The 21,515-nt window shown below is 36.9% G+C and overlaps 1 protein-coding gene across 1 annotated transcript in view; it reads right to left on the bottom strand.

The window, feature by feature from the left end:
• Positions 1 to 21,515, bottom strand: part of LOC115627836 (ataxin-2 homolog) — a 54,680-nt gene that overhangs the window by 31,084 nt on the left and 2,081 nt on the right. The window contains exon 2 of the mRNA XM_030523723.1: positions 18,498 to 18,831. The gene's annotated coding sequence lies outside the window, so the exon portion shown is untranslated. The remainder of the gene's footprint in view (positions 1 to 18,497; positions 18,832 to 21,515) is intronic.

The raw sequence follows: 21,515 nt of genomic DNA, 5'->3' as shown, positions 1-21,515 counted from the left end.
ATTCTGCTGTATGTATAGATTTATACCAATATGTATATTATTTTCCTGTTGACTAACGAGCCTGCGGACTCAAAGCTGTGCAAATTGTACAGTAAAGCCTGCAATGTTGCCCTCAGCACCTCGTCAATTTGCTTGATTTTTCCTCAGAGCAAACGCATCATTTTGTTGAAGACAAGCAACGAAAACCAAGACGAAATTGTAAATCAAATCAGATTAATTGGCTGCCAGCAGGGATTGAATAGTGGGTGGCCAGCATAGCCATGTTTCACAGTACATGCATACTTGTATATGCAATGCGAAATATCGCCGTACAAATCAATTTCTGTTTGACTTAATGCTTCAGCGAGCTGTGCCAGTTGGCTTCGGCTACGAATAAATGCAAGCAGCAGGTCCTGCAGTCCCGATTCAAACAGACTGCAGCTACCTGCCTGCCTGCCAACCTGCCAGCCTGCCGGGCCTCATCATGATTGTGTATGCGTGTGTGTGTGTGTTTATGTTTATGTATTTTAGCTTTTCTGCTGTGCAAATAAACCTGCCTTTTTTGTTTCGTGCACGAAACGAGCGCCTGACATTCGCTCTGCCCCTGGCACTGGCACTGACACTGATTGCTTCTGAGCAGGCTAAATTTTGCCCGTGGAAGAGGCAGCAGCGACGTGGCCGACTTGGTTGCACTGACAGGCCGCCATTACGCCAGCAAAGGCGGTCATATTTCACTTGCACTCGTTCGACTCAGAAGGCAAGTGGTCCGAACCTTGACAGTAATGGCAGGCGGCAGTAAAAAAGAAAAGAAAAACTTCACGTTGACTGAGTTTTGTGCCTGCTGATGCGTGTGTTTTTCTTTTGATTTCACTTTGTGTTTGTTTTTGTTTTATTTTCTCGGTCAACTCAACAAATTTTGACGTAGGCCTCCAAACCGGATGTCATGGTACGAGTATTTCCGCTCACTAATACGTCGCAGTGAGTCAGCGACATCGGCCATATCGGCCATATCAGGCATTCGTTGCCATTGTTGTTGCTCCTCATTCTTGTTTTGGGCTATTTTTTCATTAGCATTTTCTGTAAGTTTGTTTTCTTATTGTATATAGTATAAGTGTGTATGTGTGTGTGTGCCCTGCTGGGAAATAATGTCGTCAATTATGTTACATAACTAAGTTCATTTGTGTCGCTTCCCAAGCTATTTGGCCATTTGCATTTGCCTGACTGTTATTGTTGTTGCCCGTTTATTGCGCCCAAAAGTCACATTTATTTTCTTTGCGGCCTTTAATTTTTGCCAGATTTTTATTATTTATTTATTTATTTATTTATTTATTTATTCCTAGTGCTACAAGAATGATTCTTATAAATTAATGCACTAGTCACATTAATTAAATTTCCTTAGATATTATTAAAATTCAAGTACTTAACCTATTTATATTAGATACATTTTAATTATACATAAATTTAAAGTGTATTTGGTTCGTATTATTAATATTATTATTATTTTATAATCTGACCAAAAATGTTGCCTACTAAGTGTAAATGTATTAATATTGTGCTCTTACTTTATTTCATTTAGGTATTTTCTTGATAGTGCGCGTGAATTCTATTTCTAAAATGCGTTTCATTGCTGATTGTTTTTAAGCCATGCGGTAACTCGTTCCACAGACGAACAGCAAATATAAAAAAGTGTTTTTCGGAACAAGATAATCTATATCTTAAGCAGACTATATTATTTGTTCTTCTTGAAGAGGTAAATGAAATTTTGTCATACAAATAATTCGGCTCTTTTCGAGTAATGGTTCTGTGTATAAAAATTAGGGTCCTAAGTTTAATCCAGGAGTTAAGAGTCAAGTTAAAAATTAGTTTTGCGTATTCCGTTATGGATTCTCTTCTTTTAATATTAAAGACATAACGTGCAATGCTGTTAAAGGCTACTTTTAGTTTGTTCTGGCTTACGGCGTCGCAGTTTCCGAATAATTCTACTCCATAAAATAGTGAGGGTATCAAGTATGTCTTAGCAATAAGTAGCTTGAGTTTGGCTGGGAGGAAATTCTGCGTCAAAGAGAGAAACCTAAGTGCACTATACGTTCTTCCTACAGCATTATTAACATGATTGTGCCATGATAGTGTCTCATTAATGATTATCCCTAAATTTTTTGCCTGCCTTACGTATTCAATATGTTTGTCTTTCAGTTGTAATTTCTCTAGATTAAGTAAGTTAATTTTCTTTTTATAAATTACCAGGCATTTAGATTTTTCCGGATTGACTTCCAGACCATTTATTCTCGCCCATTCACTGATTTTCAACAGATCGTCATTACAAGCACGTACACATTCTTTTAATCTATCTAACGGACGACTAACATACAACTGAACATCATCTGCATACAAGTGAATATCGCAGTTTGACACAGAACATGGAAGGTCATTAACATAAATAGAAAATAGCAGGGGCCCTAGCACTGAACCCTGTGGGACTCCACGTTTTATTAACAGAAAAGACGAAACACTACACGAGGTGACGACTGCTTGATGGCGACAGGACAGGTATGATTGGACTAGATGTATAGCGGAGTCAGAGAAGTTATAGAGTCTTTCAAGTTTGGTGCAGAGTATGGTATGATTTACCGTGTCAAAAGCTTTTGAGTAGTCAAGAAGGGTCAAAAAAGTTACCATACTGTTGTCCATTTGCTCACGAATGTCCTCTGTAATTTTAATATTGAAGTTATACAACTTCTATTTTTCCTGAAGCCCGATTGTTTGTCGCTTAATAGTGAGTTTGTTACCATGAAGTTAGTAATTTGGTTTGTCATCAGGTGTTCAAATGCTTTTGAGAGGAACGGTAGTATGGAAATAGGCCGAAAATCATTGCCTCCCTTAGGTATTGGCATTATTTTCCCGAATTTCCATTTATACGGAAAGCACGAGGTTGTAAACACTGAGTTAAAGATATATGTTATATGCGTTAAAAGTTTGGGGAGTAGCAATTTTAAAAATTTAGGATGAATTTCATCGAGACCAACCGCATTGGACTTTACCTTGAGGATAGCATCTAAAACATCACATTCACGTACACACATAAAACTAAAACTAATATCACAGTTTAGTAGCGAAGTATGGTTCGCATACGCATTTTCGAGAACTTCAGGTACTGCTAAATCTACAAACTTATTGTTAAGCTCATCGACATCTACGTCAAGGTTTACGGAGGGTAGGGATTTTCCAATCCCTACCTTTTTTATTTCCGACCAAACCTGACTTGATGACAGGGCTGATGTAAATTTGGCTGAGTAATGGGCACGCTTAGCATTTATGATTTTCAGCCCAACTATTTTTCTGAGTTTCCTATAATGCAAAAGGTGAGCCGTGGTCTTATAGCGTTTCCACTTATTGAAAGCATGATCTCGTCGTATTATTGCATAACCAATTTCTCTACTAAACCATTCGTTTTTAACAGGCTTAATTACTTTTAGTCGCAGCGGCACAAAACTATTATAAAGGTGCTGAAAGTGTTCATTAAAAAGTTCAAGCTGCTCGTCTACTGTGGGTTTTGTATATATCTCGTCAAAGATTATGGTATCGCAGTAATCAAAGAGTAGCCTAATGTCAATATTCCTAAAGTCCCTATAAGTGATTGTATGATTATTTTGATCTAGGTAGATATCATACGTCAAAAAGATCATGTCATGTTTTGAGAAAGCTGGTGCTGAGAGCTGGTCAAAAAGAATCGCTTTATTGGTGTCATTAACAAAGAATACGTCAAGGAGGGTATTACAGGTGTTGGAGAAATGTGTAGGTAAGACAGTATTTACCAGTCTCATGCCCAAACCGATCATGTCATCTTTTAGGTGGTGCTCGATTAGCATATTGCTGTTAAAATCTCCAGCCAGGACAATATTGTTATATTTTATAGACACTGCGGAAAAGGTATCCAGAAAGTCTCTGTAGTCAGTGTGTCTGTTAGGTCTATACGTACATCCGACAAGGATGCTTTCAATATTTTTGCGGCCTGATATTTGCAGAAACAAATATTCCAGATTGCTGCCCAATGGCTGGTTGCTAATCACCTGGCATTTAAGACTATTTTTAACATATATGGCCACACCCCCCGCATGCCCCTCACGGTCAGAACGATAGACATTATACCCATTACAACATACATATTGATCATTAAGACTAGAGACAAACCACGTTTCAGACACACACACTACATCTACATTAGAATTGACAAACAAAGATCTAAACTCGTCCATTTTATTCACTAGACTTTGTGCGTTGAGGTGACAAATATGAAGACCCTTCTTTTGCTTACATAGAACCCGAATAATGGAATGACTGTTCGCTGTGGAAGCATATCTTAAGTTATCTTGCATGGAGTCCAAAAAACAATCAAACGCCCACGCATTATACAGAGATCAAGAGCACTTACAGATGATCTGCACACTATTATTACATTTACATTTACAAGAAAACGAATAATGAAAAAATTATTTATCCAAGAATTAGACCTAAAGCTTATATTATTGTTAAAAGCTAGCATATGTTTACAGGGCAGAAATTCAGGCAGTGGGAGAGCGAAATCCACGCTCATTATAATGAGCGAGCTGTAAAAGCTCGTCCCTGCTTTGTATGGGCTGCGCACTCTCGTTCTCCCTAAGCTTCACGTGCACTATGCCTCTGCGTGAGAACACAGCAACAAAACGTTTCTGTTTTTTAAGCTTTATCGCCTCTTTAAAGATTATATAGCTTTCTCTTGTAAGCTGCTCATTGATGTATATGGGGGCTAGAGAATCAAAGCCCAGCATTTGCAAGCTTAGTGTTTTGTTGCATTGCCGACGGTAGGCTGCGGCTGCCTTCAGCAACGTGGTTTTTTCATATAAATTTTCAAATTTAATAATTATGTCGGGATCAACATTCGAAACCTGTTTATTTCTTGGACGAAAAATTTCCCGTATCCTAGGCGGTGGTGTAATGTTTAAGGCGAAACAGAGGGAGTGGTATAAGGTACGTACATTTTCGCCCTCCATGTGTGGGACCCCATGTATGCGCAGGTCACAGGCAGCATTGACATTGAGCTGCGCAGCAAGCTTTGCCTCCAGCACTCCAACCCGCTCCCTCAATGAAGACAGCTCACCGACCTCGCGCTCCATGGTATTCACCCTCTCATGAAGCTGATCCACCCTCTCATGTAGTTGCTTCATTTCCTCAGCCATACGGTCGAAACGCTCCAGCAGAACGTTTAGGATGCGCTGCTCAGCATCTCCCATATTGGCAGTGATGAGGCTGGCCTGTTCCTCAAAACGGAGACTTATCAACGCCATAATTTTAGACGATATAGCCTCTGACTGGCGGCCCTCCTTAAGGTCAGTGACTGTGTTTTCTCGTGCGCGTTTGTTGGGTTGCGGTGCCATGATATTCAGTGTAAGTTTTTTCGTTTATGTTTTATTGAGTTATTTGTTGAGCGCTGATGAGTGATTGTTGAGTGCTTTGTTGAGCGCTGATGCAAATATGCAGATATGTTAATAACTCAGTGCCTCGGTGTTGGTATTGATATATGTGTTTGTATAGTTTTCGCGCTTCAAAAGTACTTTTATAATTAGTGATTTTATTAAAGATTCCTTTAATTTATTTGATCACTAGCAGTTTCTATGAAGAACGAAATTGAACTTCTCGCGATTATTAGCACTGTGTACGTAAGATGTTGTAAATAAATTGACAAATTATGAGTTTTGGCGCAGCGATAGAGAAACACGTCTGTATGCAAGCACAGCTGACTTGGATTTTTCATTAATGATGTCCGCTCACAGTTTTACACGTGCTGCCTTACCAGCCACGCAGTCAGCCATCCAGCCAGCCAGCCAGCTAGCTAGTCCGTCAGGTTTAATTGACGGGAAAACCCCATGGCATAAAGCAAAAGTAGGCTAAACTTGAATTGAGGTTAATTTCTTTTGCCTGATTGTGAGCCAGACGAATACGCAATCGGAACACAGCTACATCAAACTATTATGACGTGCTCTATTGGTGGCGGTGTTTGTTTCATAAAAGCACTAGGCTTGCACTGTTATATCTACTTATTCTGGTGACTTTTAAAAACAAATTCAAAAGGATATCTTGCATTTAAAACCGGTACAATAGAGTCGCCAACAGATTATAAATATATGGCGATATAATTGTAAGAATAATTGGAGAAAAGTTAAAATGTTGTTACAAACAAAAGAGTTAAAGGATATTTTACAAATTTAAAATCTAGTTGGACAGACGAATAAATAATTTAAACATAGTAGAGATTCTGAAACAACTTTAATGTATTTAATTCGAACGTTGTGCCAGGATGTTAGGAAGAAATTATAAAAAAAACACTAATTTCTTGACGAAAAACAACAATATTATCACAAGTTAAAGGTTATGTCGTTTTTAATAAGCTTTAAGAAGTGCTTCTGTGTTTTTGAACAATATATTATTAGCTTTAGAATTTTTTAGTCTTATTTAAAAGTAAGGATACATTTTTTGAGAAATCTTAGAAATCTGTTAGAAATAATTAAATTAGTGTTAACAGACATAACTATGATTTAAGAATAATATTTTGATATGTTTTTGTACATATAGTACAAGTAATATATAAAATTTGTAGAAATGTATTAACTAATTCAATAAAAATACATACACACGTCGTGTGTAAATTAAAAAAATTGGATAGAACACTTAACGTGGCTTTTAACGTTAAAAAAAAGCTCTCTGAATACGGCACCGAATCGTTGGTAATCACCTCTTTTAACAAGCAAATATATTCAGAGGCGTTAAAAAACTTGACACCTAAAATGTTGCAAGAATTTATAACCGACATTCAAATCAAAAATGCACAATAAATATCAGAGAACATCGAATAATATTTTTGTCATATTATATAGTCCATTAATTTGTTTACACCAGAATCCAAAAACGAAGTATTTTAAATATTAAACGAGATGGCCATTTTCTTAAAGTTCATGACGAGGACTAATTTCCCTTCGGTATGAGTAGGAATTATTCTTTAAATCATGTGCTCCTGCCTCACAATCCTGCCCACTTTCCGCAGAGAGAGCCAGTATGCTCCCTAGAGTCCATTTTGTGCAGGAACTTACATCCCACGCGACCATTTTCTGTGAAGCTCAATTTACATTAACACTCCTTCCGTCTGCCACAAAATACAGCGAATTGTCAGTGGCAAAGACATGCACCATCCATTCCATCTCTATGCCACTTAGACGATAAAGCTTCTAAAAGCATTTGCCAAACGGTGCCACGTAAACCAAATTACGTATACGCCACATTGTACGCGCATTAAGGCGGCGGGAATGTCAACGGCGGCGGCATAACGACTTGAAAGTGCCCAAATATGTCTTAATTTTGCACACAGCAACAACAACAATAGTAACAACGGCAAATATATAACGTTCCGGATCCATCAGAAATATATTCAAAAGCAATTTTCACACTCTATCTTAAAGTTATCGAAAAAATCCTTTACCCAGGCTGCTTACAAGGGTGAACGGAAAATAGACAACAGGACAACAACAGAGCCAACCAAAAAGCAGCTTCAGAGGCGCCAAAAAGAGCAAATCACACACACACACATACAAGTACACTACCCACCCACTCACATATGGGGCTGTAATGCCTCATGTTGGGTGCCAAATATTGCCAACTTTTTTTTTTTTTGTCTGTGCTGCTGCCAAGTAACTGCGAGCTTACCATGTGTCTGCCATTCATTGTTGTTGTTGTTGCTGTTGCTGTTGGTGCTGGTTGTACATTTGCATACATTAGCCGATTTCAGCCGCCGTTGTTGTTGTTGTTGTATTTGTGTTGCTGTTTGCCGTAAAATGAGAGTGTGCTCACTGTGTTTATGCTCATAATGTTACAGCAATAAATTCAGCTTCATTAGCTGCAAAAAATATGCCAAACGAGCGATGGCGCTGCAACGCTCCACACAAACAGCAATATCCTGTCATGTCTATATATGACACATACTACATATACATATATACATAGCACATACTTATAGATGAGCCGTGCATAAATGTCCCTCCTAGCGAGCTCACAAAGATTGTAACAAATTAATGCAGCAGCTTAGCAGTATGCTCAGTGTATTGATTTTAAATCCGAGTACGAATTGTGTCAATATTTTGGTATGTTCGACAATTCTTGTTTTAATTTCGAAATACTTCGTTAAAGATAGATTTAACTACGTTTTGGTGTATCTTAAAAGTTGCTCATTGAAGAAAACTGAACCTGTAACAGACAGTTTGAAGGGTATACTAGAAAGTCACCGAATCTATTCTATATGGGAACTTCTAAGCCTTATAAATCAATTCCTTAAGAAAATATTTAAGAGTCGTTATACTCTTAATAACATTAATGTACATATATACTTGTATTTATGTTTTTCTTATTATTCGGTTCTTATATAATCAATCATAAATAACTTATTCTATTCATTATTTTTCAATAATTGATCACTCCTATAGCTTCGGATATTACGATTCATGAAAAAAATATTGAATGGCCTAATTTAAAGCTGATGTTTCTGCTATTTTCTGTTACTAGTAGGTAGGTGTTAGTAGTAGGTAAATATTTCTCCACTTCTTACTATTCTGTTCTTTTAGGTGCAAAAAAAAATTAACCAAATCATTATCTTTTAATATTGAATCACATCTCTGCATTAGCTTCGGATATTAAGATTGATGAAAAAAAATTGTATAATACCTTCTTTCTGATAGTACTAGTAGAAATGAATTCTCAATTTAGCTACGCAAAGCATTTCTTAAGCATTTTTAACTTCTTCAAGTATATTTTTGATTAAATTTGTAATTATTGTATTTTTTTTTTACATTTAAAGAATTTATAATTGTTAATGCCTAACAAAAATATAATATTTTAAACACGTGAAGAATGAAGTGATGGAGAATCAAATCCAAGTTTAGGGAAAGAATTTATGTTGATTTCTTAATGCGAGCAGAAGCTAGGTTTAACTGCAATAGAAATCACAAATCTGCACTCATATGGTCGGACAAACAACAACTTTTAATAAGAGGTAATGAAAATCTTTAAATTGTATTTCCACATGAAACCTGTGCTTTATTTGCTTTTCGTGGTCTATTTTATATGCAAAGAATTTTTCGTCTGACGGTAGCTGTGCAATTTGTACAAATTTCTTGAGTTTATACTTCCAATTAAAATAATAATAATATTGTACATTATTTACTTATACAAAACTTGTTTATTTGTTTAAAGAAGAAAAACACCAAGCACCAATAAATATATTTGAAAATCTACAATTCTGTCACGCCTAAATATGTATGTATGTATGTATGTACCGTACATAAATGGGCTCGTGCCTCAAATAAGCTTCAATTGCCTGGCAAAATGTATGATTTATTTTATTTATTCTCTGTTTTTGCTTGTTTTATTTTTTCTGTTAATCAACACAAATCGGATAAAAAAACGGTAGATACCAAAAATTATGAGAGCAAGACAGAAACGCAACGCAAATATTTTGATTTAGCTTTTGGCAATAATCTGAACAGACAGGAGGTGGCGGCCCTAATGCTCGACATCGGCATCGGCGTCGGAGACAATCATTGTCTCGGGTGGCGACCTTGAGGCTGAGGCTGAGGCTGCCGTTTCTAGTCCAAGCATTCGCCTTTGTTTTTGTTTTTATCGTTTATTTGCTTTGCACGCAAAAATTTGTATACGTTTTATTGTCAGAGTCGTTGTGAGCAACAACAACAACAATAACAAATTCGCGAATGTCACAGTCAATTCATGATGCGGTGCCGTGGTCGTGAGGCCTCTAAAAATAGCTCAGAGATGGACACTTTATGGGCGCGTTGCGTTTTATGCATTTGTTGTCGCGCGTAGTGCAAAGTCTCTAATTGAATTAGTTGGGAGGCAGCTGCCGCCTACAATGCTTGCAGACGGGACAGACGGACGCCGCATCCAACGGTTTCACAATGTGCATGCAATCTAAACAATCTGAGCAATAAATTATGAGGGCCACACGGCTGCGTGGTGAGCAAGGAAATAGTGCTGGCAAAATTTAAAGAAATATTTTTTTTGATAAACAGTGCACAACAAAAACAATCAAAGCATAGAGAACACCTAAAAAAAATAATGTATAATTTATAAGCATTCGCAGTGTGACAATATTCTAAATTATTTTTAGTCTTTTATAATAATTACTAACGCTTTTCTCTCTTTTTTGTTTGCATGAATAGATGGCCGGATTATGTGTTACGAATATTATAGTTCCGACAGACTTTAAAAGATACAAAGAATATCTTTCAAATGTTGTATTGTGTTTTCGGCAATAATTATGATTATATATTTTTATATATAGCCAACTATTTGATCTAAAATTTGGTTCAATTGTTCAAGAACATGTGTATACATTTTAAGCGATTCATCTTTAAAAAAATAAAATAATTTGTCAATTTCCTTTAGGAAAAATAAAAATGAATTGCCAAAAGCCATTCTGCCCAGTCGTGCAGAAGAAATGCAATTCACTCAATTGCCAAGCTTCACATGAAAATTTATACAATTTTCAGCCTTTCCCACCCAATTTTAGGCTGCTGACGTAAAGCTATAGCCACAGCCAAATGACCCAATTTGAAAACTCAAATGAGGCTACAGCCTTCAACAGTTTGCACTTTATATTTGAATCTATTCCAAAAACTGCACCCAAATGTCCGCCCATAAATTCTAATCAATGTGTGTGGGTCTTAAACTAATATGTATGTCTTATTTGGTCAATGGATTAAGAGTAAAAATTCTTTGGCATTTGGCACTGTTTAACAAACGCCCACGATGGACGAGAACGCGATAAGACAATACTCATAAAAAGCCACACTAACACATTCCCAGACATCCGCAGACATTCACAGACACTCACAGATACTGACAGATACAAGCACGCACACATAAGTGGGCAGGGGCACATAAATTTTAGTTTGGCTCCGACCGATATGAGTGGTTAGCAGGCGAGTGAAAACCATAAAGCCAACCAGAATACTTGCGGTTCTGTGGGTGTGAGGCAAAGAGCTTGCTGGTACTCGTGGCATGTGAGAAATCAAAATTTCAAGCACGCACCACATCTGTAGAACAGAATAGGAAGCAAGAGACGAGAGCTGAGCAAACATAGATTTTTACTATGAGGAATACTTTAAAAACAAATAGGGACAGTCATTGCTAACGCCCTAAGATGCTTAGGGTAAGGGCAACAAAAACAACAACAACACAGCAACAACAGTACCATAGGTGGTAGCTCAGATTACTAGTTGCACAACTTGTGCATTCATCTAAAGAAGCTGCAGTGAGAGAAACATCGAACAAATTAATGTATATACACCAAAATTCCTTGGCTTAACTCGACAAATCCCCTAAATGAATTTCAGGGATTTGGATAAGGAAGAGGAGAAAACGATGACCCGGTTATACCTCTATCTATGAACAAACTTCCTTCCAAATCTCTCCACATAATCAAAAAATAAACCAAAAGATAAATACAAATTCATCCAGGCTTCTGGGTGGACCTAAAAATGCACCGAAATGCAAATTAATTTGGCTTCAATGCAAAAGAAATAATGAAATACAAATGTTTTTTCTTATTTGTAATGTTACTAAAAATGTTAAGGAATTTTTCTCTACTTTATATATTTGAAGAGGTCAATTTTCTAGAACGGCTTCAATGCATAGCTTGCGGACTTAATAATAGGTTTTGAGTTTGAGATTTTGGAATGTTTCTAAGAGACAAATAATTGTAAATTGCTTTTGTAAATAGATTTTTATTTTTGGCTTAAATTGACGGCATTTACTTAGTTGTTGAGTAACTTTTTTTTTAGTAAAAATCAGAGTTAAAATCTTTCAGATCACGTTTTGCGCTCTAATCAATGCAAATTCCGTTTTGCCTTTAATAACTGTGCATTTTAGTTAATCCTTCATTGAGTGGCTTTGAGAAAGTATTTTATTTTCTGGTGCAGCTTCCAAGGCTAATGCAACTTTCAAGAAAAGCAAGCGCTGTGCGCTTAGAAGTCTTAATAAGGAGATGTGTGAGCAACAGTCCATAAGTTATCCCTCACTGAGGGCACGTTGCTTCGCTCCCACGCGTACGCCGAGCACTCAGCACATGTTTTTCGTTTCTTATACGAAAAATGGCATAATGATCTATGTATACGCAGCTTGTGGATAGCTTGAATGTGTGCATCAGCTTTTAAAGCAGCGATACGTATAACTGGGTCAGCAATAAACTGAAATATGAAATGTGGCCAAGAGTGGGGCGATTGCGGAGGCGGGCGACCATAAGCTGCTTAGCGCGTTGAGCAAATCGAAAAAAAAATGAAATGCGAAATAAGATATGAGAAATTTCTGTGCGACTTTTGCTGCCATTGGTGCAGGGTGCAGCGTGCGGGGTGCTGGGTGCGGGGTGCGAGGGGGTGGAGCTTATCAGCATTGCTATAAGTGTGCTTAACCTTGACTGACTGCCAAAAAATAAAATAAAGTAAAATAAAGCGTAGCATACTTCTGGGCTGGCCAATAAAATTTCAGTTGTGGGCGCTGCTCGCCACGCCTCGCCTCGCATCGACCATTTCCCAGTACTAGTCTTAAGCTATGACTTGGATTGGTTTGCCTTGGCTATTTACTTGCACACACATAAATAATTAAAATGACCTCATAATGTTTCGATTTTTTCGCGCTGGACTTTTGGGCGCTCATTCGTCTATATATTTTTTGTAGGCTTTTGCCGCAGTCATTAATGGTAATGGTCTGCAATATTTGTGAACACGCGCGCACCACCTACTTCAGCACTGAGGGGGGTGCACGTGCCACGACCTTTGGTCTCAGGCGCAACAAAATATTTGCAAATGACACGCATGGCTTTTCTTTTTCTTCTTTCTGCTTTTTGGCAGAACCTTTACTACGAGTATTGTCGTCTGCGTTTGCATTTTATTGGTCACTTTTATTTTCGTTTTTGCGCTTTTCTTTCTCTCTGTCGCTGCTGCCGACCGGCTGCCCTAGTTGTTCAATATTTATTTTTGAGCTCTTTGCCTTTGCGCTGCTCAGCACTTTTATTGCCTGCACCCCAGCCCCTTTTGCCAGACTGCCCATTCATGAGTGCCGCCAAAGCTTGCCAAGTCCCGTCTGCCATCAAATTAAACGACATCTAAATTGGCGCACATTTTACGCTATTTGGCAGGCTTTGTCCGTTGCCTGTTTACATAACCGCGCTTATTACGCTGAAGTGCTAACAATGAACAGCTGATAGCTGTCACAGAGGCAGTGTTGGCGTATACGTAATGTGCGAACGTGGCGTATGAGTAACGAAGCTCATACGAGCCAACTAAATAATGTACAGGGAAACCATAAGACATACAACATAAGACAGGGTTGCCTTGCATATCAGATTCAGAGACTAATGCTTTCAAATTAGACAAATTATATGGTTGCCCATAGCCTTGTCGTGTCTTATCATCAATTTCTTGCAATTGATCTGACCATTCGGTCAATATGCTTAATGGACAACAGCATGCCTTTACAAATGTATACTTGGAGTACTCAAATAGGGTGCCAAAAGACCACATTAACTAAGTCTTGATCGAGTAAATACAAGTAGAATATTTCACAAATATTAATAGTAGAGTAACTAGCGAACAAAGTTTCCGAAATTATGTCTCCTTTTTTGTTTAGCTGTCTTACAAAATTTGTTGCGTACCCATTATTCTGCTTAAAAGTGTGATTTTTTAAGTTACCAAGCTCTGAATATTTCATTTGAATACTAAGTTTCTAAATATAATTAATCTTGTAATCTTTAGCAGAGAAAAATTACCAGTTTTTAACATATATATGTGCATTGCTATAATCCAATAAAATTGTGTTTTTTTAGCAATATAAATAAGTCTGATTGCCTTACTGTATGATACTATGAATGCATGTGTATTCAGTTCCTCACCTCCCAAAATTAGCGTCCTGTTTTCTTAGCCAATTGTAAGTTGTCGGTGTTAGTGCATCTGCCCAATGCGACTTAGCAAGACTTCATTTGTAACTGTCACATGTGTCGACAGCCGTTGGGAGAAGTCCAAACCCTAGCACACATCGCAGATACAGAAACGCAGCCTGCCACATGCATTCATGTAACCACATACTGCTCCCTAAGCGGTAATAGAAAACTTTCAAAATAGATTAAATTTTTCACCAAAACAGAAAAAATAACATGCCATCGTGAATCCCACCGAGAGGCGCACAGCAGCGGACCACCATCAATGCAGAAAATAGAGATGCGCGCCAAAGAAAGCAGAAATTGGCAAGAAGAAATGGCTAAATTGAGTGAGCACAAAAACGCTATTCACAGTACCGAGGAAGAAAGAGTTGTAGGGCGGGCGAGCAATCGGCACAGCCGGCAACCAAGAGTCTCAGTCCAGTTGCCTGCAGCGTCTGGTCGGGTCGCAAGTGCAGTTTTCCTGCTGGCCAAGCATAAAGACCAACACATACAGACGCAATATCGTAGAAAAAAGGCAAACACAACTATGTGTAGGGCCCATCATACAGTGGCTCGCCATTTTCTAAATGGTGCCAAATGCAGAAATCGGAACACAAATTACATACTCGATGTACATATTTGTGCAGCTAATTTTTATTTCTATTTGGTTGGGTTTATTAAATATGCAATATTGATTCATTATAAAGTTTGTCATGAATCAAACAAATTAAGGTGGGCTTTTTATTTTGAAACAATTTCACAAAAAATCACTTTCGTACATCTTGACTTTTAATTAAAACACATAATGTCTGCACAAATAGTGCTCTCTCTGGATCATCAGTTACCTTTGTTAGAGCTATCCGTACAAGACTTGGGTCTGAATACTCGAGGCACTTCATTTACAGAACAAGGCACTCTTGCCACAGTCAGCCATCAACTAACTACTCTCACCAACAGACCCATTTGTAATTCTAGATCCATGTACTTAGTTATGTATGCAAGTTCTATATCCCTCTAATTGTAATTCAAGAACCGTTTTTATATATTTGATTGCCCGTTTGTCTATTAATTAAATCAGTCGAAAAAGAACTTCTATTTAAATGTGGAAGAAGAAAACTCGACAGCTCTGTCATTATTTTAGAACAAAGAAAAATAATGAGAATGGGTTCTTCTGTGGGAGTCAACTGCGATTCGATGGCAGAGTTCGTTTTTGTTGGCATTGCAATACGGTTATTTTTGCTTTAAAATTCTATATTCGACTTCAGGTTTTGCAGCTTAGTCCTTGAAGGCAATAATTTGTACCTGTCTTCAAATGTTATTAAAATTGTATAAATACAATTTACATCTTTCTAACATAGATTCAAAAATAGTGAAAGCAACGCCTTAAATTACACAATACTCATATTCTTATGCAAAAATATTAAAATGTTTGGATCTTTATAAGTAGCTTGCTATCACAAAAGACTGTCATTAAATTCTGGTTTGGTAAAAATGTAAAGTCATAATTTAAATGGTTATTTTTTGAATTTTCATAAACCAACCAAGTAATATGAAAATTTTCTGAAGAAATGTTTATTGCTTAAGATATAATTCAATAACTTAAATCTGAATGAATGAATCTTTTTTATGTCGGTCAATGGTTAAGCCTTCTTTTTTTATAGGATTACAAGTAATTACAATTTGTCTGACATGCCTTAGTAGAACAATCTGTGAATATTTTCTAGTTAAAAGTCAAAGTTTCTTTGAAATTTGAGATGAATGTTTATAACAAACCACTGTGCACCAGCTGTTGTGGCATGTTTGGACTGTTCTTTTGTGGGTTTCAACAGCTTCTTGCTGCGGCAGTAACAGGAACAGCAACAGGATAGTTTTTTCTATTTCTGGCTTGCATGAAATTTATATAAATGCAGACACATCCACAGGGCTCCGGAATTGTCTATTTATGACAACAAAGCGAACAAAAAGGCAAGGCAGAGCATAAGCTGCTGCAGCTGGCCAGAGGCAAATGTTAAAGGCCAAAGACAGTTTGGATGGCTTCTACGACCTCACTCATTTATCTGACCTGTTCAGCAGTCCCACCATCGGTCTGTGTTCTCATCTGATTCGGTGTCTGCTACCTGAGCTGCTTTCTAACTGCTGAATGCTGGCCATTACCCTTGTTGTTGCATTGTCTTCTGCTGTCCATTTTATGCATACTCGGAATTTAATGCACACCATTTCAGTTTCATGGTTATGGTATGTAGGTCGACATACTCGTACTATATTTCGAAATGCAAGCTACAGCTGGTATCTGCTTAAGCCTCACACAATGTGTTGTGGGAGCTCAACAATATTAAGCATAAGTCGTGTGGTGCATTCATGAAATATTTGAAACTCTGCATTGCAGACTTAAAATTCACAAAATAGAAATCCAAAATATTTGGATGAAACATTCGACATATTTGTGCATTTTTTTTTTTTCGTGGCGTTTCAGAAGCTGCGGGGAGCAGTACGGATCAATCAAGGCAGCAGTCAGCTAACTATTCCAATTGCCTGCGCACACTGAAAATCCATTTTGCTGTTATGCCCTAGTGAAAAAAATATATATTGTGATGTATACAAAACCAGGACTACTTAAAACCCATCAGAACATATGAAATAAGGATGTAAGTCGATTTCTATCGAAATGCTGTTCTTTTTAACCAGTCTATAATTCAAGCACTAATAAATTGTCTAAAAGAGTTAGCTTGTTTATTTCTTGGACATTGAAGAACTCACACACTCTAGCTTATGGCTGAATTATTATATATTATTATATATAATATACTATTTTAAAAAAAGTATATATTGGGATACGAAATGCCACCAGCGAAATCGCTTGCATTTATGGTTTAAGCTGGATAGTTATCGTTAATTCGCATTTCCCAATCCAATTTTGCAAGGTAAGGCAGAAAAATGCCAACAATCATCGCGAACAATTTATCATGCTGCATAACGAAATGAGCTGAATTGAAATGAAATGAATTGAAAGCCAAATGCTTGCGCCAGGTAAATGCAGCGTCATTCTAGCTTACCTGCGCCAGCTCGCTGTCAGCCCGTCAGACGTATCAGGGCATAATTTAGTTGGGAAATTCAATTTATATTGCACCGTTTCGATCGATTTAAGCCACAACTGACGCTTCAATGGAGAGAAATGGATTGAGCGTACATTATTTATTGGCTGTTGACAACTTATGAAAACACACTTTAAAAAAAAATACAGTCAAGAAAAATGTAAAAAACAGACCCACTTCAGCCTATAGAAAAAGCAGGCGGCCCAAAAAAGTATGCTATGATTTTGTGTCACGCGCTTGCCCTACAGAGATTGCAGTTACTGGAGCCACACGATATAAAATAGGTACACACATACACAGGCACATATGCACATACACAGATGAGTGTGCATATGGATAGTTATGTTGATTTTGTTATGTTGAGTGGCTATAAATATTTAAATACGTGGCGTATGAGCAATATACTATATGACATTAATTATGAAACACATGCAACTGCACTGAAGATGTGCCGCAGAATTATGGTTTTATTCGTGAGCAATTCAGTTCATGCAATTCACGATACTCCCTGCACTTAAATCCTCTTCAAAGATAGAAACTCAATTGATGGAGGAAAATAATTAGAGATTGGTTTCACAAGTAAACCCCTATTGGAAAAAAAATTACCATTTCTTCAATGACAACGACTTTTCAGATAAAAGTAATGTTTTAAAAAATAAAAAAACAGTTGTGCAAAAAATACTTTTAAATAAATCATGTAAACTTTGAATTGCAAAGATTATTGTTAAAAAAATTGTTTCTTTAAATGAAATGAAAAAGTAAATATTTATTTTGCTGATAGACATCACACTAGCAAATTTTCCTAATAGACTTACAATTATTTATTTATTCATTTATTTATTTATTTATGTATTTATTTATTTATTTATGTATTTATTTATTTATTTATTTATCGATTTATTTATTTATTTATTTATGTATTTATTTAATAATTTATTTATTATTTATTTGGACAACAAACAATGCAGTCGATATAAAAGAAAAAAGAAAGCAAAAAATAAAATAAAACAATCATATTTACAGGTCTACTTCTTTCAAATATTAAAGATCCTATCCTATCCTGGTTCTTCTTCCTTTAAAAAAAGAAAATTTTTTGAAAAGGGGGAGAATTCAGAAACACTTACTACCAAGCAAGCTCTACAATAGTTATTCTGCGAGAGTTTTATTTCTGGGGATGCCCAATAAGTCACGAATTCATCTCTAAGATGTAGGGGAGCGAGTCAAATAATAAGTGAGCAGGTCGGCATTCAACGCCACAAATTACCATAATTAAAATCCAAAATGAAATAATGCCTGCGACTATGTCGCGCACTCACACATACAGCGACTCACTAATGCATACACGTACTCACACAAACGTTCACATATGCACATACTTGTATGTATGTATATACAACACAAAGGCATATGAGACTTACCTAATTAGCAACAGGATTTCCAGCGGCACGAACTTTTCAGTAGTTGTGCATGCCAGCACGTTGCGCCATCTAGCGACAGACGTTCACGCTCACACGCTCCACTAACAGACGGACTGTCGCACACTTGAAGCTTTGTTAGTGTGTGTGTGTGTTAGGCAAAGAGCCGACGGCTATTGTTGACGTTCCTATTCTTGGTGTTGGTGGTGCTGATGTTGTTGGCTTAATTTACACGTTTCGTGAGCGGCAATCTGGCAACGCTTTCGACAATGTCTTGCCACTTGTGCTTGTGCCTCAAAAAATTTGTTGCAACTTACGTGCAATTGCCGTTGGCTAACTGTGAGGCAAACAGAGAGATTGTGATTGAGTGAGTGACGAGGGGGTAAGTGGGGTTAAGCCAAAAGTTGCAAGGACACGAGGGAAAAAACCGCGACGTTGCCTGACGAACAAGGCACACACACACACGCACGACAATTTCAAATGTATTTTCGTTTAATTTTTTCCTTTCTTCTTTTTTGGTGCGTTCAAATTGCCACACACACACACACACAAGCGCATAATAAAAATAAAAAAAACAGAGCTATGGCAACAACAACAACGCGTTGAGGCATGTGAGCCGTCCAGTGGCGCCCCAACGCTACAGGCGCGACACGGACACGTCCAATTTTTGTGTGTGTGTTTTTTTTAAGGCCAACTTTCGCCGTTTTATGTTTCAGCATGTGATTTGTTGTTGGTTTTTATTTTTCCATTTTTTCGTGCGTTTTGTTTTGTTACTCTTGCTGGCCTTTTAGACGTGGTGTTTTATTTGCACTTTTTTATGACTTTTATGTTTTATATATTTTTTGTCATTTACTTTGAAGTTTTCACAACGTTACGTATTTCATTGCATTTCGGCTAGAGTAGTGAGCACGGCAGAGGGGAAGCATTTGGCTCGCTACTTCTTCAGGAAAGCACTTTGAAAGCCCAAAACTTTGTCTATGCTAGTGTGGCTCAAGAAGCTGGTGGAGAGTGTCTCACAAGTTGGCGTCATTTAGCTTTGACTAGGAGAAGGTAAATACTTGCTAAGTTAGTGCCGGAAAAGAACTAGTAACTAAACAAAAGTTAGTGTGTAAATTATGTAAGCACCATTAATACAAACTAGTGCAGCGTACAATTCTACAAAATGGTGAAGCAATCAATTTATAGAGATGTTGAATTTTCTAAAATACGACGAAAAACAGAATATATTTGAATGAAGTATGACTGTTTCTGATTAAACAATCCATCTTCACTGCTGAGGCGAAGACTACTTTGTCGCCTACGCCAACAAGTAACAAATTTCTTATTTGCACGCAAATAAAAATTTAATTATGGAAATCTGTGGCAACTATATGGCCAAGAAACTTCTTCTCCGGGGGAAAAAAAGCACGCAGCAGCTCTTTTGCCTTCGCCTCAGCCACCCTGCATACTTCAAAAAGATATTTCAAATACAACTACCGAAAACGGGACAACTTTGCAACACCATTGCTCAAATTAAAACCCTACAGGACTTGGCATTTGATATGTAATCCACCCAACATACCCAAGCCAAAGTGGATTGCATTTTGACGTCCTAGCATTGGACACATAATGATTTGCTCATCCCCTCCCCCCCTCACCCACCATCTAAAGTTGCAATAACTTACAACCCACACAAAAAACAATAAATCGTATTCTAGAGAAGTGTCCTTGTTTCAATTACGCGAGAACAACTCTTTTTGGAAATAACTCTAATTTAATCCATCGATTTATTTACCCTATTATAATTATAGATAGCGTAGATACCCTTAGCAGCTAGTACACTTTTTGTATACCCATATAAAATTATTTGTTATAACTTCTTTAAAAAATAACTATATTTTCCACCACTTTTATGAATGAAAGTATAAAACGAAGTGAAGTGAACATTTATCTGTCTTGATAGGCTATGATATTATAAATCATTTCATCTGTGTAAGGGACAGCTAAAAAGCTACAAATCAAGAAATAAACTTGACAGAATAATATCAATAAATCATTCTTAAAATGTATTTCTTTTGTTTTTATACAAATTGGTTCTCCCTCTTCTGCATATGAGAGACAACAAATTTTGCTCAAATTTTTAAAGGTTTCCACTAAGAAATAAATAATCAATGGAAGAATACGAGCATATAATAACTACATAGTTAGATGACCTTAAAGCAGATTTAATAAATTCTATCTGAATCCTTTTCAAAACACATTAAAGGTAGACAACTTATTAATGAATTGGCTTATTCGTGCATATAAGTATGTATGAGTATAGTATATGTTTAACGCTATATGCTCCTACAAATTGCCTCAATGAATTATTTTCATTTATTCTTGCATTTTTGCTCATTGCGCTAAATTTAACAAAAATATCTTGTAGCTGTGTATTTTAAATTCATTTACAATTCTGTGCTATTTACTTCGCAGTTCACTAAATATTTTACGCCCCTGGCATTTATAGTGCAATTTGGAAATTTATGAGCTAGTAAACTAAAAAAAAAAAAAAGTCATAAAGAGCATTTAATATATATTTTTATATGCAGTGTGTCTATGCCGAAAGCAAAAAATAACTTGTTAGTACAAATATGGTCCCAGAATGGCCGTGGCTGAAAAACCCTTCTCTGTTGGCAACCCATGCCCAGCCACTCAATCAGCCGGGCCGACAGCCGAAACAACAATGTAAATTTGAATAGAATATACATATGTACATACTACGAATATATATTCGTATAGTATGCAAATATGTGGGTACAAGAAATTTCACACGCTCTTCAAATCGCAAATGCAATTTTATAAATAAATCCAAGCAGCTAGATGCGAAGCAGCAGAGCAAAGCAAAACAACGCGAAAAATGTCTCTTCGATAGCTCGTGGTCAAAATTAACAAGCGCAACAAAAACGCAAAACTTGCAAAGTGGCCAAAAAAAAAAAACAGAAACAAGACATCAGTGGGTGGCGGGCGTTTTGTGTCTGGGTGTGTGTGTGTGTGTGTTTT

This window comes from Scaptodrosophila lebanonensis, unplaced genomic scaffold, assembly GCF_003285725.1.
Source record: "Scaptodrosophila lebanonensis strain 11010-0011.00,11010-0021.00 unplaced genomic scaffold, SlebRS2 tig00000001-arrow-pilon, whole genome shotgun sequence".
Classification (NCBI taxonomy): Eukaryota; Metazoa; Arthropoda; class Insecta; order Diptera; family Drosophilidae; genus Scaptodrosophila; species Scaptodrosophila lebanonensis.
Note: the sequence above shows the minus strand (reverse complement) of the source record. Positions and strands in the feature narration are given on the sequence as shown.